The sequence below is a fragment of the Protopterus annectens genome, chromosome 8.part1, assembly GCF_019279795.1.
Source record: "Protopterus annectens isolate FY-2018-M chromosome 8.part1, PAN1.0, whole genome shotgun sequence".
NCBI classification, from domain to species: Eukaryota; Metazoa; Chordata; order Ceratodontiformes; family Protopteridae; genus Protopterus; species Protopterus annectens.
The window spans coordinates 545,095,908-545,122,648 of record NC_056742.1 but is presented as its reverse complement, the minus strand read 5'-3'; positions in this window follow the sequence as shown (position 1 = coordinate 545,122,648).

Below are 26,741 nucleotides of genomic sequence, written 5' to 3'. Positions count from 1 at the left end.
GCATATGCATATATGTATATGTGGGTATTTATTTATATATTGGTTTTGTATTAGAACATTACCCCACCAGATGCACAGTAGCATGGACCGCCCAAAGCCCTCCCAGCACCCTATGCATAATGTTTACCTTTAGAAGTGCTGTGAATACACATCGGAAGACCATCGCCTGCAGAATGCATATGCAGCTCATTGTAATTATTTCAGTACAAACCCCCTTTTCTGTCTTTTTTGCTGATATCAGGATTGTGACATGACAGCAGTCCAATTTACAGTGAACAAAATGTTTGATTATTCAAACGAACACAAATATGCTGCATTTATAAAAAGTATTACAATATCAGACTTAACATCACATTGTTTAAAGGGTGAGGGATGCATACACGTAATATGCTACATGCATACAATCTATTGCAGTATTACACAGGCTTATGATTACAGTTCTGTAAGGGTGCGCGTGGCAACCTTTCTGGGAGCTCTTTTGTACTGCATTTATTGAATGTACTTAGTATCTCACTGCCTTAGAATATTGCTTGTTGCTTTCTCTCCACAAATATGTTCAAAGAAAGGTGGGGGTGCAGGTACTGCACAAACTTATAGTAAAGAGAGGTGGGGGGCAGGGGTATGTTTTGGGTTTTGGCCTTTCTTTAACTAGTTCACTGTTGTAGTTACTTGAAAATAGTGTTTTCCTCCGCAGCCCAGGAGTGTGTTTTGCTGCAAGTGCTTTCTTTGTGTTTTGACCTACAAAGATTCTGACCCGCTAATAGTTAAACGAACCTGCATTTCTTTCATGTGTCTACTGATATATGTAGTAATTTTCATTTTCTCTGAGTGCTGCCTCTTCCCTAGTCTGGCATACAGATGCCTCCCCCCAAGCTCTTCACTATGTTGACAACGGTCAGTAAATGAATATTCAGCATGTCACTTGGTAATCTGCATGGCTTATCACTCAGCATGCAATGTCACATGGGCTTGCCCTGTCAGTTATGTAGGTCACGCCTATTCCTGCACCACAATCGTGGTGGGGTAATGTTCTACTCCAAAGCCTATATGTCTGTCTATGTTTGCATACATTTGTATTACAGTGAGGGGGAGGTATATATCTATATAGTTATGGGTATTCATACAAACATATATGCCTCTACATCTTTAGCTACATATCCGGTAATGTTGACTGGTATTGCTGGATACTGTGTTTTGTGTGCATGCCGGCCAACCTTGTGTGCCACGTATGCTTTGCAGTAGCTGCAACTGACTCCATTAGTGTACACAGAGTCATATGTGACACCAGCCATTGGATACGGTGTGCTTAAGGCACTTTCAAGTGGTTGTGTGCTGGTTTGCACAGAGGTTAGCACTGTTGACTTCTGGTCACAGTGTCTTACATGCAGTTAGCGTCTCCTTTGCTTGATCTGTGTCAGCAGTGCTTCACCACACCCAAACACACTTGCACATGCTTACTGGTGCTTACATATGCTTACTACTACTTATCTGTGCTTACGCCTGCTTACTGCTGATGTATTCATTATGGTACTGACTCTTCACATGTGCATTTCATGCAGTACTCCAGGTCACATTTAAATGTTATTTGGTAGGTTATACAGCAATAAAATGTACATGAATGTTCATATACAGATTACACATGGAAAATGGTATGTGCTGCAGTGGGACTCAAGCCGGGAATGCCTCCTCGTTAAGCGGATGCTCTGACCACTACGCTATTGCTGTGTTGCTTCATTTGCTATATCTTCCTTGTTATCCTCTTCAGCCTTTTATGCTGCTTTACCCATAGCTAAGCGATGGGCAGACCCACGCACCTACAGTTAGCTGTACTTGGAGTTTTAAATAAATTACTACAGGGGTTTCTTCTTGTTTTTTTCAGTGTACTGTTGCTGTTGAACACATGGGGTCTGTTGGTGGGGATATGCGGGCATGTATGAGCGGTCTCGCTCTTTTATGTACACATTCTAATGTTCTACTTTGCAGGGGCATGTTTATTCTGAGAGCTCTGCTCTCAGACAAGCCCCCTGTAACCGTCCACACTCCGTGTCGCATTAGGTGTTCAGGTAGCACACCTTCTTAATATGCATGGCATGCTGCCGTCCTCCTCTTAAACTGACGCTTCCGTGCAGGAGGATTAGTGAATTCGGGGGAATATCTTATAGCCTTGGGTTTGATTCCCTCAATCTCCATTGTATACTTGTAACTCATAAGAAGTCACTTAAGCAGTCAGTGCTTCTGCATTACTCCCACAAAGATACACTTGTGCATTGTGAGCTTTATGTGGTAAAAATGTATACACAATTAAATGAAGGCTCTTAGTTTTGGCAGTTAGCAATAATGCTGTTCTAAAGTTTCAACCCATTTCAAATATGAAAGAAGTCATATTCCTTCTAAAGGGAAGTGCTTTTGAGGTAGTAAAAGAACATTGAAAGCAGCTGTGCAATGTTAAGGTTAGTCAGGAATTCAAAAAATACAACAAGCTTTTCTTAATGGAAGTGTGTTTAAAGAATTTAGCTTTCTAAGTTACATTTTTTAGTTGCAAAAAATCCTATGGAATATAATGAGAGCTAATTAACATTCTAAAATGCATGTAGTGATTGTTTTTTCATAACTATAGGCTCATTGAAAATCCAACATTACCCATGGGAACGTCTGGCTCAAAATCTTAAAAGACGGAATACATGTCATTTCAAATATCTTTTATAAAAAGAAAATATTGTTGTCATTTTTTCCACAACGTTAAATTGAGATACTAAATAGTTACCTTGAGAGCACAGTTCCACATATCCACACAGAACCACATCTGCACACACCAGAACATGTGGCTCAAAGTAAACAAAATGCATACACACACACATATACACATACACACACACGCGCATATATATATATATATATATATATATATATATATATATATATATATATATATATATATATATATATGTGTGTGTGTGTGTGTGTGTGTGTGTGCGTGTGAGTGTGTGGGTGAGTAAATATATATATATAAAAGCTTGTTTCCCTACCTTTCCTCTGCTTTTATTATAAAGAATGCAGCTTTGCAGTTCACTTTTCTGTACAGTCAACAGCACTGAAAATCTAGAATGTAGGTTGTGGAATATTGGTCATGGAAGGCACTGATATTTCAGACTCTGACTCTGTGCTCAGTTAGCAGCAAAAGCCTTTATTATAAAAGGAGCATACTGATGACATTCCAAAACTGACCAAAAGCTAACTATATTATGTATGTCTTGAGACCTGAGAGGTACAGGTACTCATCATACAGGATTAACCAACTTGTTATGTTTTCAAGACATGGATGTCAAGAAAGTCAGCATGAGAGTGGAACATAACAAAGCCATTGGGGTGAATATTGTGCAACACATAAAGTATATAAAAAGTAGTTAGAATCAGCAAAATCTAGTCACCCAGTTAGAATTCTTCATAGCATATGGAACTATTAGCTGTCACAAAGTACTAATAGCTGCAGTGTAAAATGAAATGATTTGCAGTCTTAAAAGCTGTAGCACAGTACCATTGCACAATCAGCATACAACTTTAAAACCTAGTAGACAATTTACCCTTTCATACTTTTATTTATTTTTATTTTTTCTCTGTGGCAGTCCAAAGTGTATTACAACTATCAAAGCTGCAAAATCACTTCTGGTGCTCTTTATTGGTTGATGTGCATATTGCAGCATGAGGCCCAATCAATACTGTACTCAAATGTGATCATCTCATTCATACCTCCAGCACCTTATCTGCATACTTCCATTTAATATCCATAGCTCCTTATGACATTATGACTTTTTTGCGAAGGGATTCCTTAACTGATAACTTACCAGTCAATAATAGGCAGTATGCAAAAGGGTAAGGTGTAAGAAACAAAATGATACAACAGATGTTGATATAGCACATAATTCAATGGAGATATTAACCATGTGTCATTTGTTATGTGTATTTTCATATCTGAATCCATTTTTCATAACTGATGGCTCTATATTTTCTGCAGGATATAATGTGAAATGTCACACCTGGAGACAGCTACAAGAATATGAGCAGTAAAACTAAAATCAGGAGGAAGAAGATGTGAGTTATGACTGTGCTGTCTGTTCACTCAGAACAGTGTACACTCAGAACGGTGTACACTTAGTGTAAGTGTTATTGAATCTCAGGGACTGTTACTGTCACTCTCCATGCATATAATTGGAGATACTGCTAGTTATTTGCTAATAATTATAAATATATGGTGATTTTCCATATGTATATTAATATTTCCATAACTCATTGACTTATGAACTACAGCATATCAGAAACAACTTAGATGATACTGAAGAAAACTGTCACTGATAACCAACTTGTAATTGTACTGAGAGATATTGACTTACAATAAACACAGAGAAATACATTTCTACCAATCATGCGAAAGCTAGTCTAGCTGAACAGAAGTGTTGCTGATGGTATATGATTAGGTCATACATTTTCCAAGATATGCAAAGTTATTTGTGAAAATTCAGACAAAAGCATAATTCTGTATTTTTTAATAACTGAGAAAAAATTCTGCCATAGCATTTAAAATATAAAAACCATCAGTGTAACTTTTGCATCAGTAAAAAATACTTTGCGTTCTTCAAGTCCATGGCCACGATTGGCTGTAAGCCAAATTTGCCAATATGACATTGGTTTAGTTATTACTCTTTACTTGCACTTTAAATTTCAGTCCAGATACTTCCTTTTTGTGAAAACAAACACTATTCAATGATTAGTAGTGCTTAGTCATGTGATTTTTTGGCTCTCTTTTTAAACCGCTTTTGTCATTTGAATTTTATTTTTCTGAAAAAGGTCTTGTTTTTACTGTTGAAGAACAAAAGCGCTCAAAAATACAAGCTGTGTCTGGAGCCTTGACTAGGTGGTTGGTATATATTTCCTCAGTTACTAAGTGTGGTTTGTATTCTACTATGCTTTTGGTGTTCTCTCTGTATTTTTTTCCTTTTTGCTAGTATTAATATAAAGACAGTTAATCCACTAACACTTGTAATTGTCAAGAAGGTATTTTTGCTGGACATTTTGCTATTTGTATTTTTTAAATAGCATTCACTATTTATAATTCATTTATATATGTTTAGATTATGCTTTTTAATTTGATTTTTCAGAAAATGCTAAGGGATCTAAGGTTGTACATAGGCTGCTAGAGGTATGACATTGCACAGCTACTAAGCACAAATGTGTTTACAAAAGGTGTTATGCATCTCTGAGAACTGTTATAACTGGGTCCTGTGCAGCAGAAGTATATAACTGGTTTATCTTTCTGCTGATTTTGGAGTGCAATCAGCACACTGCATGTACTATAAGATTTGGTTATGTACATTTCAAAGCTGTTATGCTCTAGTATTGTATTGGCACACACACATCAGCTACCACAGAAGGCTGTAACATATTTAAAAGCTGTAATATATTTTTTCTGCTATAAAATATACACACACTCACGTGCACAGTGTTTAGCAGCTTTTAAAGCTATTTGTTCAACAGTGGTACACTTACCTTCTGATCTCTCTCTATATACTGCAATAAGTGTTTTAAAGTTTTAAAGCTGTAAAAGACTTTGCACTCCAACACTTTTTTACTCTGTAATTTATCATATGCCAGAGTAGTTAAGCTTCATGTACTGCAAAATAATGTATGTTGAGGTCCTGACATGATAACCCACTAATGTGTTCTTGAAATAGATGTCAAAATTTATATATGAAGATTTGCAGTCATGGTTAATTTGACATCTAGTTTTCAAACATATAACATTTGGGTTATAATCAGAGACACAGTCATTATTAATATTAGAGTCTGAATCTGTTTGTTATATAGCTGTCAGAGAAACAAGAGACTTGTCAAAGATAAAGTTTTGGGAAAGCTTTTCCATTGTCAGTCAACAGCTGAAATCAAAACAAGAATCATTCTCTATTTTTTTCTAATGTGCTTGTCCCTATGGGGAATGTGAAAATCACGAACACAGCATCTAATGGAGTTATTTTATTTCTTATATGCCTCAGTTTTAGGGTCCACTTCAAGTTGTTTACCAGCAGTAATGACAGAAGCCATGTTTGTTAATCTACCCATTAACTTATATGTGATACAGTCACCAGTAGGCAGTTTTTTTAAGAGTTCATAAAATATATATTGGTAACCAGTACTATGACTGCTCACCATAGGTTTCAACCTTTCATTCCCAGGATTAGGGACAAAGCAAATAATACTACTACTAATAATAATAATACGAATAATAATAATAATAATAATAAAGGCCAAACATTTAGAGGCTATTTGTAAATGTTTGTACTGTTATCTTAGAAAGTTGATAGAAAAAGGGAATGGGAATTAACACGTATTTTCTTTTTTTTTTTTCAAAATATTTTATTACGTTTTCCTTGAAAAGTAAAAGACAAACATATTTTCTGTGGTAAAAAAAGCCTGCAACTATAACGATTATCAGTATTTAGTTACAGCAGTTCATCATCTTTTCTTTAAAAAATCAAATTTCAAGACTGACAAAGCAGACTTTTGATGACTCAAAGTTGAGGATATCTCAAGAAAATTGGAGACCCAGAAGAAGCATGCCACTTTTTCTTTGTCTATCCCTATTTTATGCAGTTATTTAATACACTGCAAGTGCTCTCTATTTTTTACATCAGTAAAATAGAACAAAGATCTGATTACAGTATTATATATTTTTTGCTAATTCTAAAGATATGCAAACAATTGCTTGTATTAAATGTTTCAAAGTATTATAAAAAAAACTATCCCTGGGATTCATGAACCTTGCGCCAGGCGCACGCATAGCGTAGGCATTACAACGCCAAATATGGCCACCGAGCGATTCATGTACGATCCAATCCCACGTGCACTACCGGCATGCGCTGGATCTGTGCAGCCCCCGGCGTAGGTATGCTAAACACCCTATGTGCGGTGTTGCACCATGCAAATGAAGGCATATAGCGATTCACGAAGTGGCGCAGGCGTAGCATAAGCCCACGGCAATGTAAACCAAAAAAAAACGGTTTACATTTTCCCAAACATAACATAGGAGTAACGGAAGAGTGTCAGACCCAGGTATCACACTGGTACCATATGCCAATGGCGAAATACACAGACAATGTCAAAAGAAAACATGCACAACATGTAAATAACAACTTAAATGGCATGTCCACAGCAACTCACATCAGAACCCTAGGACATGTTTGCGGAAGGTGCAATACAATGAAATAATATAACAATGTTATAAAACAGCAGCGTAATACACATCAGGTTCACAGCATAATACACCATGGTATGCATGGAACGCCACAACCATGGTGCAAGGGTTGCCAAGGACTCGCGGCAGTGTTCGGCATGGTAACTATGAATTAGTAGTCAATGCCATGCAAATGAGGCAGATAATACTGAATCGCAAATCCCCCGCTGGCGTAAGGCTGTACCAAACGGCGCAGCGGTAATACACCGAGGAGTGGCTCAGAGGGAATACATGTCATCTGCAGAGGGGTGTGCCACCGTAGCAGGAAGCACATTGGAGCACAGCAAACCTGGGCTGTACATCGCAAATCACAGCTGCAGGACCGGGGTGTGGGGTAATAGTTCAGCTGAGAGCACACAATTTGCGCAGAAGTGCATGTGTACGAGGTTGTCTACATTCCCTTAACCTAGTCATGTGATGCTCGCCCCACAAACAACATCGGAAACAGGAAGGTGATGTTAAGAATATGAGGAAATGCGGAAGAAGTGTAATTGGAGTACTAATGAGCAATCAACACTAATCAACCCACGAAGGCCAATCGGCGACATATGACAACTCTGCATGCAGAAACCTGCAAAACGGGATAGGGGAGGCATATGAATGCAAAGAAAGTAGGGGAGGTAGCAGATTGCAAAGATAGAAGACCTGACACAGCAGAGCAAAGCAGACAGGCAGCACAATGGTGGCAGCACACAAAATGCATGATATGCCATGTCCCAGAAACTACACATGACAGTGCTCTGCAGGATGCATGCCAGAAAATAGTAGGTGCAACGTGCAGAAATAGTAAGGGAAGGTCGAAAGGTAATCCATGGCAGGCAAGAGTAATGCAACACCAAAGGCAACAGCATTGTAGTTCCATCGGTAAAACACGGAAGATAACCCCCAGATATGGCCGTACAAACACACCATATGACATCATCGGTGTGCACAGCACAATAGTATAAAGTGTGAATGCACACAACACACAGCCGTGTATTCCCAAACGCTGCACCATAGGTGTAAACACACGGGGAACTTTTAAAATGTACATGTTGGGTGCTGCCGGGGCTGTGATCCATCAGCATGTGTTAGAGACAGACGGTGTTGTTGAGGAGGGTGCCGACAACCACCGTAGGCCTCGGAGGAGAAGGAGAGTGTTCAGACCAAGGGTAACCTACCAGGGGCTACAAGACCTGGAGATAGTAGAGTGTTACAGGGTGGACAGGGACACATTACAGCAAATAGTGGAGCTGTGCTGGCCACGCCTGAGAACAAGAAACAACAGAGGGGAACCCATCCCAGTGGACACAAAGGTATGTGTAAGCTTGCAAATACTGGCCACAGGTACCTTTCAAAGGCCAACTGGAGATATAATGGGCATCTCACAGGCATCAGTATCCAGGGTACTACACCAGTTCCTGGATGTCATGTTACCACATGCCAATGAGCATATATACTTCCCCAGATCTCAGGAGGATTTGGCTAGCAATATGCGCCACTTCCACCATGTGGCACAATACCCGGAGGTACTGGGTGCGATAGACTGTACGCACATACAAATCAAGTCACCACCTGGCGAGCAGGGTAGACGCTACAAAAACCACAAGAGATTCCCCTCCATCAATTGCCAGGTTGTGTGCAATGCTCAGGGCATTATCATGGATGTGTGTGCTGGCAGCCCTGGAAGCTACCATGACTCCCATATCTGGCATGCCTCACAGCTGTATCAGGTATTTGCCAGGGGGGACATCCCACAAGGCCATCTCGTGGGGGATGCTGGCTATGCACTGGAGCCATGGATGATGACTCCCATCAGAAATGCACACACACACATGCAAGAACGCCATAATGAGGCACACGCACAAACCAGAATAATCATAGAGCATGTGTTCAGGATGCTGAAATCATGGTTCCGGTGCTTGGATACATCTGGTGGAGCCTTGCAGTACTCTCCAGGCACATGTGCCCACATATTCATAGTATGTGCCATGCTACATAATATGATCCTGCGGAAGCAGCTGCTGCAGGGACATAATGGTGAAGGGCCACAAAGCCCACCACAACTGCCAAGGCCAGTCCAGGCACAGAGGGTTCCAGACCAGGAACACACTGTGCCAGCCCCAGTAGGCAGACGGAGGCGTACCCAATATGCCTACGCCTTGGCAAAGAGGGAACATATGGCACATACTCTGACAGCGTAGGCCCCATGGACTGACACCTCCCTACCTGCACACACAGTGAAATGGACGGCACACAAACATGACCACCTGTAAAGTGTACTGTATGGGTGGCCTCATGTGTGACTCCAACATAGGCAGCCCCCAAACACTGTACACCCAACAGCCAGTGGAGCATGTAACGCCAACACCTGAACAGTACGCGGGTCCTACAGCATACGGCGTTGCTGTATGCCTGCCACGTTCACCGCAAGATGTATACATATATATATATATATATATATATATATATATATATATATATATATGTGTATATATATATATATATATATATATATATATATATATATATATATATGTAGATAGATATAATTATATCTATATAGAAATATATGTACACATATACATATATATACTACAGTTAAGACAGGGAATTAGAGGGATATAAGGTGACTGAGATGTAACCCGCGATATCTGTACATAGTATACATAGTGAAACGACAACCTGAACATCCGGGAGGTTCAAAATAAGAGGATACCGCCAACCATGGGAAGGGTAACATACCGATATGAATAACCGTGAGGCGGAAAGATCGCCAGACCACAGTACTGTAACAGTACATGCGCGTGTAATAGTATGATGATATGAAGGGAGAGGTAGACACTGCCGCCGGTGTTGCGGTCCACGTAGGTACTGTGTGCAACCGTCCCCGTGAGTGCCATAGTATGTGTACATGCGCGGTGAGGGTGCCATGTGCGTCGCTGTGTGAGTGTAATGTGTGTGTGTCTGCAACATGTGTATGTTGGTGCCACGTTAGAGGCAGAGCGGAATATTAGGTGTAGGCATACGGTAAACTAGCCTCAGGCATATGTACACTACTAGTCCCAAAGTAGTAGTGACAGCCCCACCCTGGCTAGGTGTGTCGCGACATAGAATGATACAAAGTGAATATGTCCCAGATGGTAGCACAGGAATATACCCCATATGAAATGGAAAGGACATATGTAATAGTCATGCCTGTATGTACGACACCGATATGTTAATTGCAATATGATACTTCGGCAAAGTCACACAGCAATAGGTATGTACCGCGGAAATACGTATGTACTACCCCAGTACTGACCGTGGCCACGTGTCGGCCCGTAAACACAGCTGTGTGTTCTACAAGTATCAAACAATTAATTCCCATCTGAATATGTGGCAACCACTGGCAAACAGGCTATCCTAACAACAAGACCACAATGACTGCAAATATCTGGGACAGAATGACAAGGGATAGGGATAGTTGTCACGTACACACAACCGCTGATATACCACAGATGTTACTGAGGTATACATGCATCAAGCTCACCCGCAGGCGATACCAACACCACATGACAACAGCCCAACCTACAATCCCATAACAAAAGACAATTAACTGTCAACTTTCCAAGTAGGGATGGAGCACACAGACAACTATACTGGTTATGTAGAGATGCAAGGCCCACAAACCGTATCCGTGATGTACAACAACCGACATCCCCCACTGTACATAATAAGGAATACAAACCGTAACAGCAGCACAAACATACAGTCGGTCAATGACATCTGCATAACCACAACATATCGCGTGGGGGACACAATTAAAGGCGGCTGCATAATTGCATGCGTTGTAGAAATGCAAACAATAGCCTAGTTACAGTTTTGAATGCAATACTCCATTATTATACGTCAGCAGGACAGGTACACCCACTTGTTGAAACAAATACTACACCTGTCACACACAATCCATGGATGACATGAATGCAGACCACACTAGTTCCCATGCATAGCAGATGCAGTCACACATAACATAAGACAATACAGACCATCCCCACGAAGGTAGGCCGAATATCCAACGCCCAGGCAGAGAATCCAATTATACCCCAGTATCAATGCGTAATTACCGAATGGAGTAGATGTACAGGTGATATGCACGTAATTACTCACGTAGACATAGCCGCTGATATACCACAGAAGTTACGGGGGTATACATGCAGCAAGGCCACCTGCAGATGATATTGGAACCAATTAACAACAGCCCAAGCTACACTTCCATAACAAAAGACTATTAACTGTTAACTCTCCAGGTAGGGATGGAGCACACGGACAACTATACTGTCTATGTAGAGATGCAAGGCCCACAACCCGTATCCGTCACGTACAACCACCGATATCTCCCACCATAGATATTAAAGGAATACAAACCGTAATAGCAGCACAAACATACAGTCAGTCAATGACATCTGCATAACCACAACATCTCGCGTGGGAGACACAATTAAAGGCGGATGCATACTTGCATGCGTTGTATAAAGGAATACAACAGCCATGTTACAGTTTTGAATGCAATACTCTGTTATCATTTGTCGTCAGGACAGGGACACCCACATGTCAAACCAAATACTACACCCTACACACACAATCCACGGGTAAAATTACTTCAAAATATACCTGTCGCCATGCATAGCGGTTGCAGTTACACACAACATAACACAATCCAGACCATCTCCATGAAGGTAGGGCAAATAGCCAATGCCCAGGTGAGGAATCCAATTATACCCCAGTATTGACGCGTAATTTCCGAATGGAGTAGATGCACAGGTGATATGCACGTAATTACTCACTGAGAAACAGCAATTGGTGGGATGAATTCACATGTTGCAGGTATCGACGGATATAAGGATGACTCTCAGGATATTCAAACCATATGCTCATACCGAACCAGCAGTGTACAACCGAAAGCGAAAGAAAACGGAAAAACAATACACGGAACGAAACATGGAATGAAACACCGACAAGGTATGTAGAACACACGATATGTACGGTTGTGTAATGCATGATGTGTATGACGAAGCTGTACTGTATGTGAATGGTGGTTGTAATTAATTACACTTGTCTGTAATGCAGAAAGTGGTGAAAGGTAGTTATGTAGTGATATCCTGCTGAGCATACCAACTCTTGCGGACACTGTGTGTACAGCAGTGGGACATCATGTACACAGCGGAGACACCACAAGGGATGCCACAGGGGGGCATTAGAGAGAACAATGCCATACCACACGCCATTGCTGGCAGTGGATGTCCAACAAGGAAGTGCCATAGCAGGGGATAGGACATGTATGTATACTGTCACAGCACGCATGTGTATGGGCATATACCATTGATGTCATAAGGGTGCGGCGTGCAAGTATGCCCTGCATTAGGGAATACTATGTGAAATATGTGTAATGTAAAGCTGTCTAGGTAGATATGACAGATATCATACACAGTATCACAGGCATATCATGCATAACACAGGTATCGCCTATTGGTATGTACAATAACAGGATACATATGGCCTGTAGGTATGGGACAGAGTAGTAGCATGATAGCTAGCCAAAATGGAAGGGACACCAAGTAACCATGCCCAAAGGACCTGTAGCAGCTGCACAGGTGCACAGTGGGCAACAATGCAGTATGGCAGGTCCATGTGTAAACACATGTGCAGTGTACACAGTAGTGTCACCTCCCCATGGTAGTGTCCTGTGAACAGCAGAGGCAGGTGTCAACTGCATGTCTACACAGTACCGCTGCTGTGGTGGTACCAGGACTATGTGTCACTCAAACAGCAAGGGAGGTATCACATGAACAGTGCTACTGTGTGTCCCTGCAGGATGTGCACAGGACCTATGTTCCACAGCATGGTGTGTGTTGTGTTTGTGGAAGTAACACAGAAGCCCAGCCCATGCAGTGTGGCATGTGTGCACATATCCAGGAGCAGTCCATTCACACTGCCCACCGCAGATGTCATGTATGAGGAGTATATGCATCAGTAATGTGGAGGACATGGGCCATGTCAGAGCAGAAGACACCCCTGAGTATGTGGTATGCAGATGTGTACAGATGTGTTGTCCATATGTCAGCCGCATATGTAAACCATCTGAGCCTGGTAAACATCGTGGCATGACAATGTTGTGCCATGTAAAGCTGTAGCTGTTGTTGAAGGTACACCATAAATGTGGTAGTGTACCCTTGACTGTGTGTAGATGTGTGTATTTCAGAGGTACAATGGCTACCTATGTACCAGCATCACACACAGTACAGATAGGTGTGGCCTTGCAGAAGGGTATCCATGCCACAGTGGAATACAGCAACCCCAGGACTGTGTGTGGCATATGTGTGTACAGCAACCATGTACAATGTGATATGTATGTATGGGACCAGTATCCATGTGATAGTCAGTGGGTGAATGTTGTTATGCAAAGGTGATGTGCATGCACCATGTGTCATGCATCCTGATGCCATGATACTCATATGATGTATCCGCTACACTGACACCCGTATGGTTGGTATCGGTATGAGCTGGTGGAGCAATAATGGCACTTGGTATGTAGGCGTGGGATAGCTAGGCATGGACAGTACTCTGTGACAGCATGTTCTGTATGTAAGCATATAGTGAACATGAGGGGCCCCATGACTGAGGACTGTGTAATGCCATATGTACCTGACATGTAGTAGGTACTATGGTATGCTCGCACCACTGTGTGTCCTGTCCATGAGCCACATAGCATAACGTCCTGAGACACAGGGTATGATGTGCAGATGGATGTGTAAGTTGCCATTACCAGAACGTGGAATGGTGCTGAAGGGCAATGTGAGGACAACGTCTGACGTGTCAGCCTCCGTACCACCCCAACCGCCCATGCAACGGTATGACAGGTGGCCAGCATGTGTATGTGCCATGCTGTGGCATACACAAGCCCAACACGGGTGCTAGGAAAGGCCTGGAGGCCATCAATGTGTGTGGGAATCACGTTCGTGAGGATGTGCCCCATTGCCATGCAGAATGGTCCAGTCATGGGTGTATGACTACAGTCCCACACATGCAATGCAGTGCCACCCGTGGGTTGTGCGAGAAATGCCGCTGTGCGGCGGTCAGGGTACACAATGTCCGACAACAGGCTAGCAGTGAATATAGTGGCCTGGTGCGGAGACATATACCGAACAGGTTGGTGGGACATTACAGCCAGGGACATCGGAAGGTGACATCGGGCCAGTGTCCCAGGACATATCGTGTGCATGTCAGTACCATGTACATGTCCACAGGGACACTACGATGTCCATGTATGGATTGTGACCCTGTAGTGAGTGAGAGGGTGTATTGTCAGTAAGTACGCCATCGCCTGGCACGTTGCCAACATTAGCTCGGTCTGCAATGCCTGGGTGACTATTGTATGTGACATCAGATGTGGATGTAGCCAAACAATACAGACATACCACCACAATGCCTGAGGCCCCACACCGCAATGTGCGGCAGTCATGTTTAGGTAGCTAGCCTTGGAGTATGTGATGATGGACCTCGAGGACCCACCATGGCTGACAATTGATGCACCGCACACATGTGAATGTACACCACTGTGCAACAGCCTGCACATGTGGTTGTACATCATATGTGCATGGAACATGACCACCACAGTGGCGTCTGTGAACAGGTCAGTACCGCCATGTCTCTGTGTGGAATAGCATGGTTTCTGCAATTGTGTACATGCTACAGAAGCGCACTGTGGTATGTGTCAGCATATGTATGTGCACTGTCCATCTGCTGGGGTGTCATGCCATTAACAACTGCTGTCAGCAGACGTCAGTAGTACTGGTTGTAGTACACATGTTCCGTGTATGCTGCGATGGGTGTGTTTCCAGGGTGTGGCTAGCAGGGCCATGTAGCATATGTGTTTAATCCACCGAAGAGGGGATAACCCCAGGTGTGTCACACCAGTCACATGGAAGTATTGTGCATGCTAAGGGTAGTGTAGGTATGGTATGTGTTGTGTAATGTGTCATCCAGCTGAGCGGAGTGCATGACTCAAGCATGTGTAGGTACATGGGTGTCTATTCCAGGGAAGTGTGGGTTGCCGTCAGCACATGGCAGTATTAGCTGTCTGAGGCCCAATGTACAGTATAACAACACAGACGGTATGTAACCTGTGGTGTACAGTGTCAACTCTGTCGCGTGTTACAATGTGTATAGCGGTCACAAACACGGGTATCTGCACATGGAGCAGCTATGATGCATTGTGTTAGGCAACTATCCAGGATGTGTGCAAAACACTCTGTGATGTGTGAACCCCTCACCTGTGGGTGTTCCAGTCCAGGTATGTGCCTGGGAGGTACGATCCATGTACAATCCGTACTCGCAGGTGTGCTGCACAGAGAATGGAGGCAGGTCCCAGTCACCGCAGAGATATGTGAGTGGTGCAATAGTGTGTGTGCCTTGCTTGTGTGCAGCACAGTGGAAGATGCAAGCATTGTCCCGCATGACCCCATGCCGTGCCTGCCTGTTACAGCCCTGCCGGAGACAGTTATGTAAAACTGCCACAGAGGCAGTATAGCATGTGAAGATGTACATGTGTGCTCCACACCCCAGGCCGATGGCTGCAGGTCATGAGTGCCACAGCATTGTGGTTGACCAGGACTGTCATAGCGGTCAGATACCACATGCCTGTACAATAACAGTAGGAGCATAGGCAACAGTTGCAGTGACACAGTAGGTCAATGTACAGTGTCCCTGTGTCCAGACCACTGCCTACTGTACACTTGGCTAGACACACACCCAGAGGGCTATAACACCGGTGAGCCATTGCATGTCCCAGTACACGTAGTCTGTGTATTGCCATCACAGGGCAGTCACAATAACATGTTGTATGAGAGATATATTGTACCAGGTGATGTGTCATGTGTGCGTATGTTGAGTTGCAGAGCTGTTCACCCATCCGCAACATCTCAGTGCATGATGCCTTGTGTAACATGATGTGTGGAACTGCAATGTGATCCACAACAGGGTCATCCGTGACTGGTGCGTTGTGAATGGTGTAACCCATGGGTCTGCGGGATATACACTGGTGCTGTCGGTTGCCATACTGGGGGCCACCAGTGGTGCCTACAGTGGTCATACAGACATACTGCATACATTGTTCTGGCAGGAATGTCCATTGTTGTAGATGATGTGGTACTACGTGAAGGTAGGTGTGTGTTGTGAATGTTACCCATCCAGACGTGACCATCAGGTGCAGTCATGGTTGTCGACAGCATCACACCCATCCACAGCTGTCAGCACCCTGTCCCCAGAATGGGTAACAGTAGCCCTCATACTGTGTGACTAATGTGCAGATGGCGGAACACCTACTACTGGCTGGCTAACAGTGTCATCTAGGAAGGCTATATGATGGCTGGAATATGCTGCTCTAATGTATAATTATGGTATCACGATGAATTACATTGATTCACATATAGTAAGCCATGGCTGCTGGCATGTAAACCGTGTACAACAATGACTGTGTGACAGACCCAACCAATGTGGAGCTGTGATGAACATGCACCCATTAGAACACCAAATGAGGTATGTTGCACGTAATGATGTACAACTGACAGCTATGGGCACAGCATGGATGCAGAAGCACATGCCCCACAGGCAGTACCGCTCCATGTTGGTAGGGGGTCATTGCACGAGTACATGTGACAGTTGCTGTATTGCCACATGTACGGCATATCCGTCATATAGGGGTAGCACTGGTACGTGACTGTCGGACATGCCTGTACATACAACCATGTCCCACAGGATATGTGTTACGTGTGTACAACACCTGTCGTACCTTCATCAAGCTGTGATGTGTATGGCTGCCAGTGTACCTGTGTGACATGTTGTGCAATGGGTGCAAAGGTACGCAGTAGCGCATTACATGCCAACATGTCCTGCACAGGTGCATAGCCTGAACATACACAACAAATAGGGTGTTGGATAATAGCAACCCACAAGAGGTGATGGGTACGGGTGGCAATCCACTATCACCTTTCCAGGTAAGGTGTGCATGTCCATGACACATTAACACCTGAGATGTTAACAGTACAGCTGTACAGGGTGGCATGCATATTACAAATACCCTTGCGTGTTCCACCACTGGCCTGTTGACAAACAGACACCAACACAATGTGCAGCATTGACATGTGCAAAGCACATCACCGCTGGCTACAGTAGAACAGGGTTACTGTGTTGACATGTGCATAGAACATCAGCTCCAGCCACAGTCGAACACGGTATGTGTTGAACCCCACCATCATTGTAGCCCATGCCACAGACAGACATGTTGTGCATCTGTGTATGTACGGCTGGGAATGGCCCTGGCCTAGCAGTATAGCTGTGTCAGTGTTGTGAACAACATACTGAATGGGCTGTGTGTGTGAGGTGTGCGTCATACGTGTATGGTCTGATGGATGATACCAGCAGTGCCCCCGCTATGTGAACATCCCCATAAATGAATACCTAGGCTGTGCTCAACACCATGGTCACTGTGGGAGGGATGGTGCTGTGCGGTGCACCCACCGACATGGTGGTGACAGCAGGCACTGGATGTAGACATATGTGGTACCCATGTCAGGCCGGGGTACCATCCATGTGCACGGGATATCACCGTGCGGGCACATACAGCACTGTGTTGAACAATATCACAGCACATAGCACCTGTCAGGGGTAATGTGTATGCATGGATGTGTGATGCCAGCATGCACCATACACACCCCCACCAGGCAGCATGCTGCCTACCTTGCAGAAGGCCATTGTCCACACCATGGTGATGGACATGCGACATGTCCATATACCCATAGAAATGACATATGGAATGGACAGCCACCCTCCCAATACTGGTATCCCACAGGCGGGACACATCCCTGTGCCATGTATGTGATATACCCTGCCATACCATGCAGCCCTGTCCAGCAAGGCTGCACATGCCATCACAGTCATACATGGTGCGATGGCCACATGGCACTTGCACTATCAACTGACCAGATCAGTAATGTGGCACTGATGCACCTTGTGGTGTCACAAGTGCTGTGTGTCAGCGTGTACAATGTGCGCACGCACATGCTATGTATGACTATCCCTGCTAATGTCATATGATTAGACATTGTCCCATGTGTATCACATGTGCAATACAGGCGAGCCGTGGCAGGTTGTCCAACACCCGTACAGTGCTGAGTAGATGTATATGGCACAACACATGCATGTACAGGTGTCCATGTGTATGTGTGCAGTGCCACCACTGTCGTCCATAATGGCTGCATCTGTGATGCATAGTGACATATACACAGCATCCAGGTGAACAGTAGAACTGTGCACACATCGGGCCATGTGCTGATTGGTATGAACACAGGTGCAGGCAGGTACACATGTCCACAGCAGGTTACCATCTACATGGGGTATGTACAGTGTGATGAGTTGACACAGAGATATGATATGATACCCACTGCATAACGGTGTGACAGGTGTGACAGCAACATGTCAGCTGTGTCAGTGTCATGATGCGTCTCAGAGATTACTGTGCAGATGTCGTACATGTCATAGCAATGTATGTTCAGTGGTATGCCAGTACATCAGTGTGAATGTGACCTGTCACCATCATTATGTCTTACAGATAATGCCTTGTTCACTACTGCCAGCCTTCAGCTGCCAGGAGGATGAAGTAATCATACCGTTGCTCCATGACAACTATGACTTGCTATTCAGCCATGTTCCACAGCAAGCAGCGGGATGACCTGTGGCAGGATATGCGCAGGAGGGTGAATGGCGTGGTGGCAACAACAGCCCAAGCTGCACTCCCATAACAAAAGACTATTAACTGTTAACTCTCCAGGTAGGGATGGAGCACACAGACAACTATACTGTGTATGTAGAGATGCAAGGCCCACAACCCGTATCCGTCACGTACAACCACCGATATCCCCCACCGTAGATATTAAAGGAATACAAACCGTAATAGCAGCACAAACATACAGTCAGTCAATGACATCTGCATAACCACAACATCTCGGCGTGGGAGACACAATTAAAGGCGGATGCATACTTGCATGTGTTGTATAAAGGAATACAACAGCCATGTTACAGTTTTGAATGCAATACTCCATTATCATTTGTCGTCAGGACAGGGACACCCACATGTTGAACCAAATACTACACCCTACACACACAATCCACGGGTAACATTACTTCGAAATATACCTGTCGCCACGCATAGCGGTTGCAGTTACACATAACATAACACAATACAGACCATCTCCATGAAGGTAGGGCAAATAGCCAATGCCCAGGTGAGGAATCCAATTATACCCCAGTATTGACGCGTAATTTCCGAATGGAGTAGATGCACAGGTGATATGCACGTAATTACTCACTGAGGAACAGCAATTGGTGGGATGAATTCACATGTTGCAGGTATCGACGGATATAAGGATGACTCTCAGGATATTCAAACCGTATGCTCATACTGAACCAGCAGTGTACAACCGAAAGCGAAAGAAAATGGAAAAACGATACACGGAACGAAACACCGACAAGGTATGTAGAACACACGATATGTACGGTTGTGTAATGCATGATGTGTATGACGAAGCTGTACTGTATGTGAATGGTGGTTGTAATTAATTACACTTGTCCGTAATGCAGAAAGTGGTGAAAGGTAGTTATGTAGTGATATCCTGCTGAGCATACCAACGCTTGTGGACACCGTGTGTACAGCAGTGGGACATCATGTACACAGCGGAGACACCACAAGGGCTGCCACAGGGGACATTAGAGAGAACAATGCCATACCACACGCCATTGCTGGCAGTGGATGTCCAACAAGGAAGTGCCATAGCAGGGGATAGGACATGTATGTATACTGTCACAGCACGCATGTGTATGGGCATATACTGTTGATGTCATACGTAAGGTGCGGCCGACATGCAAGTATGCCCTGCATTAGGGGATACTATGTGAAATATGTGTAATGTAAAGCTGTCTAGGTAGATATGACAGATATCATACACAGTATCACAGGCATATCATGCATAACACAGGTATCGCCTATTGGTATGTACAATAACAGGATACATATGGCCTGTAGGTATGGGACAGAGTAGTAGCATGATAGCTAGCCGAAATGGAAGGGACACCAAGTAACCATGCCCAAAGGACCTGTAGCAGCTGCACAGGTGCACAGTGGGCAACAATGCAGTCTGGCAGGTCCATGTGTAAACACATGTGCAGTGTACACAGTAGTGTCACCTCCCATGGTAGTGTCCTGTGAACAGCAGAGGCGGGTGTCAACTGCACGTCTACACAGTACCGCTGCTGTGGTGGTACCAGGACTATGTGTCACTCAAACAGCAAGGGAGGTATCACATGAACAGTGCTACTGTGTGTCGTGGCGGATGTGCACAGGACCTATGTTCCACAGCATGGTGTGTGTTGTGTTTGTGGAAGTAACACAGAAGCCCAGCCCATGCAGTGTGGTGTGTGCACATATCCAGGAGCAGTCCATTCACACTGCCCACCGCAGATGTCATGTATGAGGAGTATATGCATCAGTAATGTGGAGGACATGGGCCATGTCAGAGCAGAAGACACCCCTGAGTATGTGGTATGCAGATGTGTACAGATGTGTTGTCCATATGTCAGCCGCATATGTAAAACCGTCTGAGCCTGGTAAACATCGTGGCATGACAATGTTGTGCCATGTAAAGCTGTAGCTGTTGTTGAAGGTACACCATAAATGTGGTAGTGTACCCTTGACTGTGTGTAGATGTGTGTATTTCAGAGGTACAATGGCTACCTATGTACCAGCATCACACACAGTACAGATAGGTGTGGCCTTGCAGAAGGGTATCCATGCCACAGTGGAATACAGTAACCACAGGACTGTGTGTGGCATATGTGTGTACAGCAACCATGTACAATGTGATATGTATGTATGGGACCAGTATCCATGTGATAGTCAGTGGGTGAATGTTGTTATGCAAGGTGATGTGCATGCACCATGTGTCATGCATCCTGATGCCATGATACTCATATGATGTATCCGCCACACTGACACCCATATGGTTGGTATCGGTATGAGCTGGTGGAGCAATAATGGCACTTGGTATGTAGGCGTGGGATATCTAGGCATGGACAGTACTCTGTGACAGCATGTTCTGTATGTAAGCATATAGTGAACATGAGGGGCCCCATGACTGAGGACTGTGTAATGCCATATGTACCTGACATGTAGTAGGTACTATGGTATGCTCGCACCACTGTGTGTCCTGTCCATGAGCCACATAGCATAACATCCTGAGACACAGGGTATGATGTGCAGGTGGATGTGTAAGTTGCCATTACCAGAACGTGGAATGGTGCTGAAGGGCAATGTGAGGACAACGTCTGACGTGTCGGCCTCCGTACCACCTCAACCGCCCATGCAATGGTATGACAGGTGGCCAGCATGTGTATGTGCCATGCTGTGGCATACACAAGCCCAACATGGGTGCTAGGAAAGGCCTGGAGGCCATCAATGTGCATGGGAATCACATTTGTGAGGATGTGCCCCATTGCCATGCAGAATGGTCCAGTCATGGGTGTATGACTACAGTCCCACACGTGCAATGCAGTGCCACCCATGGGTTGTGCGAGAAATGCCGCTGTGCGGCGGTCAGGGTACACAATGTCCGACAACAGGCTAGCAGTGAATATAGTGGCCTGGTGCGGAGACATATACCAAACAGGTTGGTGGGACATTACAGCCAGGGACATTGGAAGGTGACATCGGGCCAGTGTCCCAGGACATATTGTGTGCATGTCAGTACCATGTACATGTCCACAGGGACACTACGATGTCCATGTATGGATTGCGACCCTGTAGTGAGTGAGAGGGTGTATTGTCAGTAAGTACGCCATCGCCTGGCACGTTGCCAACATTAGCTCAGTCTGCAATGCCTGGGTGACTATTGTATGTGACATCAGATGTGGATGTAGCCAAACAATACAGACATACCACCACAATGCCTGAGGCCCCACACCGCAATGTGCGGCAGTCATGTTTAGGTAGCTAGCCTTGGAGTATGTGATGATGGACCTCGAGGACCCACCATGGCTGACAATTGATGCACCCACACATGTGAATGTACACCACTGTGCAACAGCCTGCACATGTGGTTGTACATCATATGTGCATGGAACATGACCACCACAGTGGCGTCTGTGAACAGGTCAGTACCGCCATGTCTCTGTGTGGAATAGCATGGTTTCTGCAATTGTGTACATGCTAGAAGCGCACTGTGGTATGTGTCAGCATATGTATGTGCACTGTCCATCTGCTGGGGTGTCATGCCATTAACAACTGCTGTCAGCAGACGGCAGTAGTACTGGTTGTAGTACACATGTTCCGTGTATGCTGCGATGGGTGTGTTTCCAGGGTGTGGCTAGCAGGGCCATGTAGCATATGTGTTTAAACCACCAAGAGGGATAACCCCAGGTGTCACACCAGTCACATGGAGGTATTGTGCATGCTAAGGGTAGTGTAGGTATGGTATGTGTTGTGTAATGTGTCATCCAGCTGAGCGGAGTGCATGACTCAAGCATGGGTAGGTACATGGGTGTCTATTCCAGGGAAGTGTGGGTTGCTGTCAGCACATGGCAGTATTAGCTGTCTGAGGCCCAATGTACAGTATAACAACACAGACGGTATGTAACCTGTGGTGTACAGTGTCAACTCTGTCGCGTGTTACAATGTGTATAGCGGTCACAAACACGGGTATCTGCACATGGAGCAGCTATGATGCATTGTGTTAGGCAACTATCCAGGATGTGTGCAAAACACTGTGTGATGTGTGAACCCCTCACCTGTGGGTGTTCCAGTCCAGGTATGTGCCTGGGAGGTACGATCCGTGTACAATCCATACTCGCAGGCGTGCTGCACAGAGCATGGAGGCAGGTCCCAGTCACCGCAGAGATATGTGAGTGGTGCAATAGTGTGTGTGCCTTGCTTGTGTGCAGCACAGTGGAAGATGCAAGCATTGTCCCACATGACCCCATGCCATGCCTGCCTGTTACAGCCCTGCCGGAGACAGTTATGTGAAACTGCCACAGAGGCAGTATAGCATGTGAAGATGTACATGTGTGCTCCACACCCCAGGCCGATGGCTGCAGGTCATGAGTGCCACAGCATTGTGGTCGACCAGGACTGTCATAGCGGTCAGATACCACATGCCTGTACAATAACAGTAGGAGCATAGGCAACAGTTGCAGTGACACAGTAGGTCAATGTACAGTGTCCCTGTGTTCAGACCACTGCCTACTGTACACTTGGCTAGACACACACCCAGAGGGCTATAACACCGGTGAGCCATTGCATGTCCCAGTACACGTAGTCTGTGTATTGCCATCACAGGGCAGTCACAATAACATGTTGTATGAGAGATATATTGTACCAGGTGATGTGTCGTGTGCGTATGTTGAGTTGCAGAGCTGTTCACCCATCCGCAACATCTCAGTGCATGATGCCTTGTGTAACATGATGTGTGGAACTGCAATGTGATCCACAACAGGGTCATCCGTGACTGGTGCGTTGTGAATGGTGTAACCCATGGGTCTGTGGGATATACACTGGTGATGTCGGTTGCCATGCTGGGGGCCACCAGTGGTGCCTACAGTGGTCATACAGACATACTGCATACATTGTTCTGGCAGGAATGTCCATTGTTGTAGATGATGTGGTACTACGTGAAGGTAGGTGTGTGTTGTGAATGTTACCCATCCAGACGTGACCATCAGGTGCAGTCATGGTTGTCGACAGCATCACACCCATCCACAGCTGTCAGCACCCTGTCCCCAGAATGGGTAACAGTAGCCCTCATACTGTGTGACTAATGTGCAGATGGCGGAACACCTACTACTGGCTGGCTAACAGTGTCATCTAGGAAGGCTATATGATGGCTGGAATATGCTGCTCTAATGTATAATTATGGTATCATGATGAATTACATTGATTCACATATAGTAAGCCATGGCTGCTGGCATGTAAACCGTGTACAACAATGACTGTGTGACAGACCCAACCAATGTGGAGCTGTGATGAACATGCACCTGTTAGAACACCAAATGAGGTATGTTGCACGTAATGATGTACAACTGACAGCTATGGGCACAGCATGGATGCAGAAGCACATCCCCACAGGCAGTACCGCTCCATGTTGGTAGGGGGGCATTGCGCGAGTACATGTGACAGTTGCTGTATTGCCACATGTACGGCATATCCATCATATATAGGGGTAGCACTGGTACGTGACTGTCGGACATGCCTGTACATACAACCATGTCCCACAGGATATGTGTTACGTGTGTACAACACCTGTCGTACCTTCATCAAGCTGTGAAGTGTATGGCTGCCAGTGTACCTGTGTGACATGTTGTGCAATGGGTGCAAAGTACGCAGTAGCGCATTACATGCCCACATGTCCTGCACAGGTGCATAGCCTGAACATACAATACAAATAGGGTGTTGGATAATAGCAACCCACAAGAGGTGATGGGTACGGGTGGCAATCCACTATCACCTTTCCGGGTAAGGTGTGCATGTCCATGACACATTAGCACCTGAGATGTTAACAGTACAGCTGTACAGGGTGGCATGCATATTACAAATACCCTTGTGTGTTCCACCACTGGCCTGTTGACAAACAGACACCAACACAATGTGCAGCATTGACATGTGCACAGCACATCACCGCTGGCTACAGTAGAACAGGGTTACTGTGTTGACATGTGCACAGAACATCAGCTCCAGCCACAGTCGAACACGGTATGTGTTGAACCCCACCATCATTGTAGCCCATGCCACAGACAGACATGTTATGCATCTGTGTATGTACGGCTGGGAATGGCCCTGGCCTAGCAGTATAGCTGTGTCAGTGTTGTGAACAACATACTGAATGGGCTGTGTGTGTGAGGTGTGCGTCATACGTGTATGGTCTGATGGATGATACCAGCAGTGCCCCCGCTATGTGAACATCCCCGTCCCCATAAATGAATACCTAGGCTGTGCTCAACACCATGGTCACTGTGGGAAAGATGGTGCTGTGCGGTGCACCCGCCGACATGGTGGTGACAGCAGGCACTGGATGTAGACATATGTGGTACCCATGTCAGGCCGGGGTACCATCCATGTGCACGGGATATCACCGTGCGGGCACATACAGCACTGTGTTGAACAATATCACAGCACATAGCACCTGTCAGGGGTAATGTGTATGCATGGATGTGTGATGCCAGCATGCACCATACACACCCCCACCAGGCAGCATGCTGCCTACCTTGCAGAAGGCCATCGTCCACACCATGGTGATGGACATGCGACATGTCCATATTCCCATAGAAATGACATATGGAATGGACAGCCACCCTCCCAATACCGGTATCCCACAGGCGGGACACATACATGTGCCATGTATGTGATATACCCTGCCATACCATGCAGCCCTGTCCAGCAAGGCTGCATGTGCCATCACAGTCATACATGGTGCGATGGCCACATGGCACTTGCACTATCAACTGACCAGATCAGTAATGTGGCACTGATGCACCTTGTGGTGTCACAAGTGCTGTGTGTCAGCGTGTACAACGTGCATGCGCACATGCTATGTATGACCATCCATGCTAATGTCATATGATTAGACATTGTCCCATGTGTATCACATGTGCAATACAGGCGAGCCGTGGCAGGTTGTCCAACACCCGTACAGTGCTGAGTAGATGTATATGGCACAACACATGCATGTACAGGTGTCCATGTGTATGTGTGCAGTGCCACCGCTGACGTCCATAATGGCTGTGTCTGTGATGCTACGTGACATATACACAGCATCCAGGTGAACAGTAGAACTGTGCACACATCGGGCCATGTGCTGATTGGTATGAACACAGGTGCAGGCAGGTACACATGTCCACAGCAGGTTACCATCTACATGGGGTATGTACAGTGTGATGAGTTGACACAGAGATATGATATGATACCCACTGCATAACGGTGTGACAGGTGTGACAGCAACACATCAGCTGTGTCAGTGTCATGATGCGTCTCAGAGATTACTGTGCAGATGTCGTACATGTCATAGCAATGTATGTTCAGTGGTATGCCAGTACATCAGTGTGAATGTGACCTGTCACCATCATTATGTCTTACAGATAATGCCTTGTTCACTGCCAGCCTTCAGCCGCCAGGAGGATGAAGTAATCATACCGTTGCTCCATGACAACTATGACTTGCTATTCAGCCATGTTCCACAGCAAGCGCAGCAGCGGGATGACCTGTGGCAGGATATGCGCAGGAGGGTGAATGACGTGGGTGGCAACAACCGCACCTACCAACAGGTACGCTGACACTGCACGGACCTCATACGGCACGCGAAACAGCGTGCCACCGCAATCACCAGAGAACAAGGTGGAACAGGTG